Genomic DNA, 8,940 nt, shown 5'->3' with positions numbered 1-8,940 from the left:
CCAGATTCTGATAATCCCCAGGGACAGGACCTCATCTGTACTGCTTGTTTGGCCCAAGGTCAAGTTATAAAGCTGGCATCATCAACTACTTAGTAATACCTACCTCATAACAATAGATGACCTCACCTAGCAACCTCATGTAGTTATTAAGTAAAAATGGGGAGTTTGTCAGGCCATGAGAAATCCCACAGACTAAGGACTCAGTCTCTTTCCCCTCTACCAACACAAACTGGAAGGAAGAAAACTTCGATAACATAATGCCCTTAACAACCAACAAAGTACATCTAGATATAATAATAGATGGCATTGAAACCTGCCAAAAGAACCAATAGAACTGGTAGATACCTATTCTGGTGCCACTAGAGGTCACACAGTTTTCCCAAAATATTTGTAAAGAGTTGAATATATTTGGGACTTATATTTCTTAACTTTCAAAAAATTAAAAATAAATGCATTAAATGTATTCCATCCAAGTATTACTTCTATCTTTATTTTATCTATCTTTATTTAGACTAGCATAAGTTTTGCAGTTGGATTCATGACAACAAAATGTTTCCTTGATAGACAGCCAATGCAGGAAACTAAATGGGGAGAGCACATTGCTAATTCCTCTGACATGACTTTTGATGCCATGGGCCAATGGAATTATTGTGAGTTATATAGTATATTTGGATTTACACAGTATACATAATATACTTGGATTTCAGTAAGGCATTTGACAAAGTAGACCATAACCTACTTCTTGATAAGCTAAAAAATGTGGCATAGGCAGCAATACCATCAGATGGATTTGATCCAAAATGTGGTCCTCAATGGAACTACATCCACATGAAAGGAAGTAGTGGAGAACCCCAAGTTTCCATTTTAGGTCCAATAACTTCAGTGTCTTCATAAACAATTTCAATGAGGGAATAGAAAGAGAACTCATCAAATATGCACACAAGACTAAACTAGTAGGAGTAGGAAACACTCCAGAAGATAGGCTTACGATCCAGATGGATCTCTATAGGCTTGAATACCGGGTCCTAGCTAACAAAATGAAATTCAGTGTAGAGAAAAGTAAGGTTTTACACTTAGGCAAGAAAAATGAAATGTACAGGTATAGAATACATGGAACCTGGCTCAATAGCAGTAATTGTGAGAGGGATCTTTGAGTTCTAGTGGACAAACACTTAAATATGAGCCAGCAGTGTGTTGCAGCTGCCAAAAAAGCCAATACAGTCCTAGGCTGCATTAACAGAGGGAGAGAATCAAGACCACATGAACTGTTATTACCATTTTATAAAGCCTTAGTACAATCATACTTAGAATATTGCATCCAGTTTTGGTCACCACAATGTAAAACAGATTTTGGGGCTCTGGAAAGAGTGCAGAAAAAGGGTAACAAAGATTATTAGAGAGATGGAGGCTAAAACACATGAAGAATGTTTGCAGCAACTGGGGATGTCTACTCTAGTGAAAAGGATTAACATGATAACAGTGTTCCAGTAGCCTTACCTGTGGGTGCTCCATCACTGGAGGGTCTTAGGAAGAGATTGGATAGCCATTTGTCAGGAATGGTATAGGGTCTTCTGCTTGTGCAGGTGGTTGGACTATAAGACCTCCAAAATCCCTTCCAACTCGCTTATTCTGTTATTTTTGAACTGCCTTGTGGAATTGGGTCTTGAAGGTACTTTATTACAAAGGTTTTAATCATTGACCTCTGCACAGGGGCAAGGGGAAACATGACAAATGATGTGTGGCATCATTATGATGCAAATCACAATATTTGCATGTAATGTTACAGTGCAAGGACAAAAGACTGGGATTCAGCTGTGACCACATACTCAGCCATTTTTGTGTCACTACAGTTTGTACTGGACACCTGTGGTTCAAGCTTATCTGTCAGCTATCTAGAAGGCACTGGTGCCTGGATTTTTGTCTTGTCCTCAAACTGATTCAGTATTGAAACACTTTGGTCGCCACAATGTAAAAAGGATGCTGAGACTCTAGAAAGAGTGCAGAGAAGAGCAACAAAGATGATTAGGGGACTGGAGACTAAAGCATATGAAGAACGGTTGCAGGAACTGGGCATGACTAGTTTAATGAAAAGAATGGACATGGGGAGATATGATAGCAGTGTTCCAATATCTCAAGGGTTGCCAAAAAGAAGAGGCAGTCAAACTATTCTCCAAAGGACCTGTTGGTAGAATAAGAAGCAATGGGTGGAAGCTAATCAAGGAGAGAAGCAACTTGGAACTAAGGAGAAATTTCCTGACAGTTAGAACAATTAATCAGTGGAACAACTTGACTCCAGAAGTTGTGAATGCTCCAACACTGGACATTTTAAAGAAGATGTTGGATAACCATTTGCCTGAAATGGTATAGGGTTTCCTTCCTAGGTGGGGGGTTTGCACTAGAAGACCTCCAAGGTCCCTTCCAACTCTGTTATTCTGTTCTATCTACATGAAACCCCTACAGGAGGTCGCCTGAAGTTTTGTTAATGGATCTGATATCACTCAGCTCCATTCTTGTTTATATTCAATTCCAAGGAATCTACAACACCCTTAAATGATATTTGTGTTCAATAATTAGCTATATAAGGGAGGCCACACTGGAATTAAATCCAAAGAAAATGAAACCAAAGATGAAGACATTATTGGTAAATAGAAAACTCAACTTGGAGATCAGTGGTTCAGCCTGTTTTGGATGAAGTTGCACTTCTGATAGGAATGGCTCCTTATTCTTTAGCTGTCAATGAAACATTATGTTCTATAATAGAAATAATTTTAAGGGATTGTCTGCCAAAACTGTCCTTTCCTCCAAATGTTCCTTTCAAAGTAAAAGTATTCTGTTTTTGTGTCTTTCTCAGTTAGCTTAAATTTTCTTTAATGGTGGCACTTGTGAGCTTATTGTAATCTGTTATATGCTGAGATAAGCACTGCTTTAGTTTTTTTTTAAAATACACTTTGATTAGGCAACGCCATCATTTTGCAACCACTACGTAAATGATAATTCCTGATTTTAAAAGGCCCTATTGGAAGAACTGTGTCATAATGTGTCTGCATGAGATTTAAATAAGCATGCTAACCTGTAGCCTCTGGAAAGATCATTGTTTTCTATGGGACTGAACTGTGCATGCCATCCATAACAATTTAACCAAAATCTGTGAAAGCATTTTTTTTAAATGCAGTTTTTAGTGCAACACTAGTAAGTATAGTGGTGTAATAATTATTCCCATTAATATGGTGTAATATGTGTGTATTTGAAAAATGTGTTTTTAAAGGCTGGTTGCTTTGTTCCAAATTAATACTGTTAGCCATCCTGATCATTTTAGGGAATTGGAAGCCTACAAAGTAAAATTAAATAAATAAATGACTAAGCATGGATCATGTACTCTGCGTGAGATCCACCCACTCAGACCCTGTAATGCTGCCAGCTCAACCACTGAGTAAGGAAGACTTTGAGGGTGTGTTCACTTCTCCGACTGGTTGTTCTCGTTCTTTAGGAGAGGAAAGGGCAAGGAAAGGCACTTAAAGGGTGTTGGCAGGAAGTGCAGGTGAATCCACACCTGTTATTGCAAGGGATAATTTACATAGTCCTTAACTTCAAACGGGGTGCAAGGAAATGACCATAATTGGGCAGAAGAACTAGCTACAGCTTACCACTCAAGTCAGAGAGTGTTTTCACCCCTGTTCAAACACCGTATAGAAAGAAAGGTGCCATTTTCAGATCTGGCAAAGTAGTTATTCCAGAAACCCTGAGAAAGAGGAAATGCTCTACTGACCTTATTCCTCAGGGCATTAGATGTGAAAACAATGGATTGAAGGCACATCAAAGGTAGCTGGGGTTTGACTGAAGCAGGCATGCAAGATTGTTGATAGTATCCATGGATAACATCCAAAAGATGATGATGTTTCAAGTGTTATAGAAGCTTTTGGACCATAAGTAGAGAGAACTTGTAAGAGGAAAACTAAACATAACACCTTTCTTGACCACTGTTAGAACTAGCATGTAATCCTTGCTTAACAACTGCCCTGTTTAGCAACTATTCACAATTATAATGGCAACGAAAAGTAACTTTACAATCAGACCTCACAATTACAACTATTGCAGTGTTCCTGTGGAATCATGTGATTAAGATTCAGGTGCTGTACAATGGGAGAAGAGTTTACAACTGTTAAGTTGGGCCATAAGAAAGGCTGAGCGCCAAAGAATTGAGGCTTTTGAACTATGGTGCTGGAGAAGACTCCTGCGAGTCCCTTGGACTGCAAGGCGATCAAACCGCCTTGAGGAGATCAACTCCGACTGCTCTTTAGAAGGCCAGATCCTGAAGAAGAAACTCAAATACTTTGGCCACCTAATGAGAAGGAAGGACTCGCTGGAGAAGAGCCTAATGCTGGGAACGATTGAGGGCAAAACAAGAAGGGGACGGCAGAGAATGAGGTGGCTGGATGGAGTCACTGAAGCAGTCAGCATGAGCTTAAATGGACTCCAGAGGATGGTAGAGGACAGGAAGGCCTGGAGGAACGTAGTCCATGGGGTCGCGATGGGCCGGACATGGCTTCGCAACTAACAATAACAACAGCATCCCAGGTATGTGACGGCCATTTATGCACTTCACAGCTGACTTATAGCAAGCAGAATCAACAGAGCACACGGCCATAAAATTTCAGATTGCAATAACAAGTCTTGCTTAATGACTGCAGGTGGATTCACTTAATGTTTGCAGGCAAAATTCATTACATTTGTTGTGGTCACATGTGTGGGCATGGGATGGGCGGGGCCAGCACGTGATGCATCCAGCCTACAGGCCGCGAGCTTGACCCCCCCCCCCCCCGCATTACAACTTTGGTGCTTGCCATTAGGATAGAGGACTGTGGATCAAGTGGACTGTACAGTTAGTAGAAGCCCAGCCAAAATCCAGAAAATATTTGGAACATAATAAGGTGGGATACTTCGAAAAGTCTGGCATTGTAGAGAAAGAGGGAGAGAAGGAGATTAAAATAATTGCTAGCCAGGTAAAACGTGCCCATTCTTGGTTTACTGCAATTCACCCATTGAAGATAGACTCTTGCTATCATGCATTTAACTTATTTATGTTTTTTAGTTTATATGGGTTTCTTTTAATCTTTTATAATTGTAAGCTGTCCAGAGTTACCTTGAGGTAAGATGGAGGGTCTATAGATTTTATAAATAAATAAATACATTTAAAAGCATTTTATTACATAAGGTAAAGGTTCCCCTTGCACATATGTGCTAGTCATTCCAACTTTAGTGGCCGATGCTCATTTCCATTTTTCAGCCGAAGAGCCAGCGCTGTCTGAAGACATCTCCATGGTCATGTGGCCGGCATGACTAAACACCGAAGGCGCACGGAAAGCTGTTACCTTCCCACCAAAGATGGCCCCTATTTTTCTACTTGCATTTTTTTCATGCTTTCGAACTGTTAGGTTGGCAGAAGCTGGGACAAGTAACGGGAACTCATTCCGTTACGCGGTGCTAAGGATTCAAACCACTGAACTGCCGACCTTCCTGATCGACAAGCTCAGCGTCTTAGCCATTGAGCCACCATGTCCTCATTGAGCCTGTGCCCCAAAACATACATTACAATATTGCCAGAGGCGTGAGATTGTTTACAAAAACAACCTAAGGAACGCGAAGAAATGATTAAGATAAAGGTAATCTATTATCACTTTTCTCTGTGAACATGCTGGCAAACTGTAAAAAAATGAAATTCTGATGCCGCTCTCAAAAGAAAAAGAAAAACATAAAAAACTAATTATCCAGTTAAGTTTTAAATACAGCATCAGCTCATATTGTCATGAACAATATGATTGTTCATATTGTTTGTTTGTTTGATTGTTTGATTAAGCATGGACCTCTTTTTAACATTCAACTCCTGTATAGTACAAAAGAAAAAGGATATTTTGGCTGGCCGCCTGTATAATAGTTTCTGAGCCACCTTTTCTTTAAAGGTTTTTTTTTTTTTGCCTTTACATAAATAACTAAATTGCAAATTTATCTTTTCTTTCTCACCTGTTTACATTGGTGCAAATAAAATTTATGATGTGCTGCAAAACAAGGTGCCCAAATCTATGCACACTGTGCCAGGAAATCTTAGCTTTAAAAAAAAAAAACAATTGCTGTGCTTGTTCTGAAAGCAAAACAAGTAGAGTTCCAAAATATTTTACTGTAGTAAAAATATGAAGGCCCATCTTTTCAACATGCCTAAATATTAACAGACTCACAGAATTGGAAAGATAATTCAATCCAGCCCTCTCCCAATGTAGGATAATTATTTTTACAGCATCTTCTGCTATTGGACTATCCAGTCTCTGCTTAAAGACTTAACAAAAGCAAATCCAGCCCATTTTTTACAATATAGAAAGAAAATTATTTGAAATATTCTAATGTTCTATTGAGTAAATCATTCTATTTAAATACATTAGCCATGCCTTCATTTTGAAAAACTTATATTTTGAAGTGAACATAATCGAAGGCAGGTACAGTAGTGACATATGCCTTTAGCTGTTGACTCAGATTTCCCCAGGATAAATCCTCAAATTTTCAAGCCTATAAAATTAAGATTTAACCAAAGTTGTACCAAACTGGCAGCAATTTACATGACCTGGAATATAACATTATTTTAAAACTAATTAGCAGATGGAACAATGTCCCCTGCTTATAGTCCCACTTTAGTGGTGGGTTGCTACAGGTTTGCACTGGTTCGGGCGACCCGCTAGTGGTATTTTAGCCTTGGTCGCCTGAACTGGCAGCAATCCAGGCTGGCCACGCCCCTGAATTGGTTCCCCGGTTGCCGTTGCTGGCATCTTTTTTTAGTAATTTTTTAATGTTCTGCGCATGTGCAGAACAATTTAGAGTCAACTCAGTGGTGGGATGCAACCGGTACGCCCCGGTACGGGCATACTGGTGCCTGCTGGGAACACCAGGTACCATTCCGGTACAGTGCTCCAGAGGGGCCACCCGCCTTCCCTCCCTCACCTGTATTTGAGCCAATCGGGGATTACGCGCACAGAGCGTATGGCACTCCGAGTCCCTTTTGGGAGAGGGGGCGGTCTATAAGCGCTAATAATAAATAATACTTACGCAAAGCTCCACTAAGAGCTAGAGAGTTGCAGAGCATTGTGGGCAGTAAATATGCACACGCGCATGTGGTGGACACCCGGCCTCGTTGCACCGTACCAGTTGCACCATGATCCGGAACCCACCAGAGTCAACTGCACACACACACACACACAAACACACATACACACAGAGTGAAGCGCACATGAAATGAACCGGCAGCAATGCCGGCAGCTACCCAACCCTGTCCCACTTATGGGATATTGAATTAATCTTGTCTGAAGGTGACAAAAGTAAACAGCGATAGAACAAGATTCATAGCAAGCCAAATGAAGACAAGCTAATAAATCTGAAAGCCAGCAACCCAGAAATATTCTGAAATTGCGAGCACATTCATCTCTCATAAGTAGTCTGAATCCAGGGAGTACTGTACTTGTGCTTCCTGCTAATTCCACATTTCCTGCATTTTGTTACGGAAAGCATTGGCTTGGATCCAGAGTTCCCACAATCTGCATCCGTCTGACATAGCACTGTTATTGTAAGAAAGGAGAAAGCGATTTGATTCCTGACCCATTTCAGCACCTTGAAAACATGCTTCATTTGAGTTGTGAGCTTCCAAATCAGGATGGAAGGTATCACAGGGTGTACACTGCCAATCGGTGAAAATCAGACAGCATGCTTTTATTCTGTTTTAACTTTTGATTGGTTACAAGATGGGCAACTACCGGGTATGTGTTTTAAGCAAGTAAATAAATATTGCCTAGAAAGAATAACCTCTGAATTGCACTTTTTTTAAAAAAATGAAACCTGTAAAATACAGAAAGGTACTACATCTGCATCTGTTATTTATACAATGACATTTTAGAATTAATTGATAGTTTTTAAAAAGGAATAAGGTCATGATATTCATCAAGGATCTGAAGTACCTGGAAGAAGATTGATTTTTGAACCCCTCCTCAATTTATGTTTATTAAACTTTGAAATCTAATAAAAAAAATAATTGGCAAGTTTCTTTTTCCTCAGTAGCTGACTCTACTCCAATCAGTTGAAAATAATCTTGGAGTTTAACCTGTAAGAGCTCAAATGATGGCTGGATTTCCATGAAGAATACTCCAAGGATAAATCCAAAATCATCTGTGAGCATGATGGCATATTTCATTCCATATGCATTAGCTGATCCTTAATCCTGAATATTTCATAAAGATTGAAAAGATTACTAAGTTTTTATTTTGTGGGCAGCAGTTTTGATATAATACTTGAAATATTATGATACAATACTATATCAAGAAAGCACATGGAAGGGAACTCTTAAATCTTGAACAATGACTAAAATATTAACTGTATTCAGCAAAAAATCTTATTTAGAATAGAATAACAGAGTTGGAAGGGACCTTGAAGGTCTTCTAGTCCAATCCCCTGCTTAGGCAGGAAACCCTACACCATTTCATTTCTGTTTATTGAAGTCCCCAAAGAATTTAAAAAAAAAACAATTTGGCTTCAACTTATTATATGTTGATACAACTTTGGGGGAAACTGTTGTTAAAGATGTATTAAGTGGAATCATATTTTTTATTCCAAAGATGGATTTCATAGATGTGTTGTCAATTTTTGTAATGTCCCTGTGTTGCAAAAAATGAGATTATGGTATGTTTCCACATAATTTCAATTTAAAGATATGTTCAAAGAATTGAGCTAGCTACTGGTATATATTAGTACACTGAGTTTTTAAATTGTTTTCACTATTGTTCTATCATCACTTCTGTAGTTAGAACTGGAGCAGTCAAAATGGGAAAGAAATTATTAAATTGGTGAGGTTTTTTTTAGATGATAAGAGTTTCATTTTCTACAACACGTGTTTTGAAAATGTAGCAGACA

Source organism: Natrix helvetica (genome assembly GCF_964273705.1).
Source record: "Natrix helvetica genome assembly, chromosome: 4".
Classification (NCBI taxonomy): domain Eukaryota; kingdom Metazoa; phylum Chordata; class Lepidosauria; order Squamata; family Natricidae; genus Natrix; species Natrix helvetica.
Note: the sequence above shows the minus strand (reverse complement) of the source record.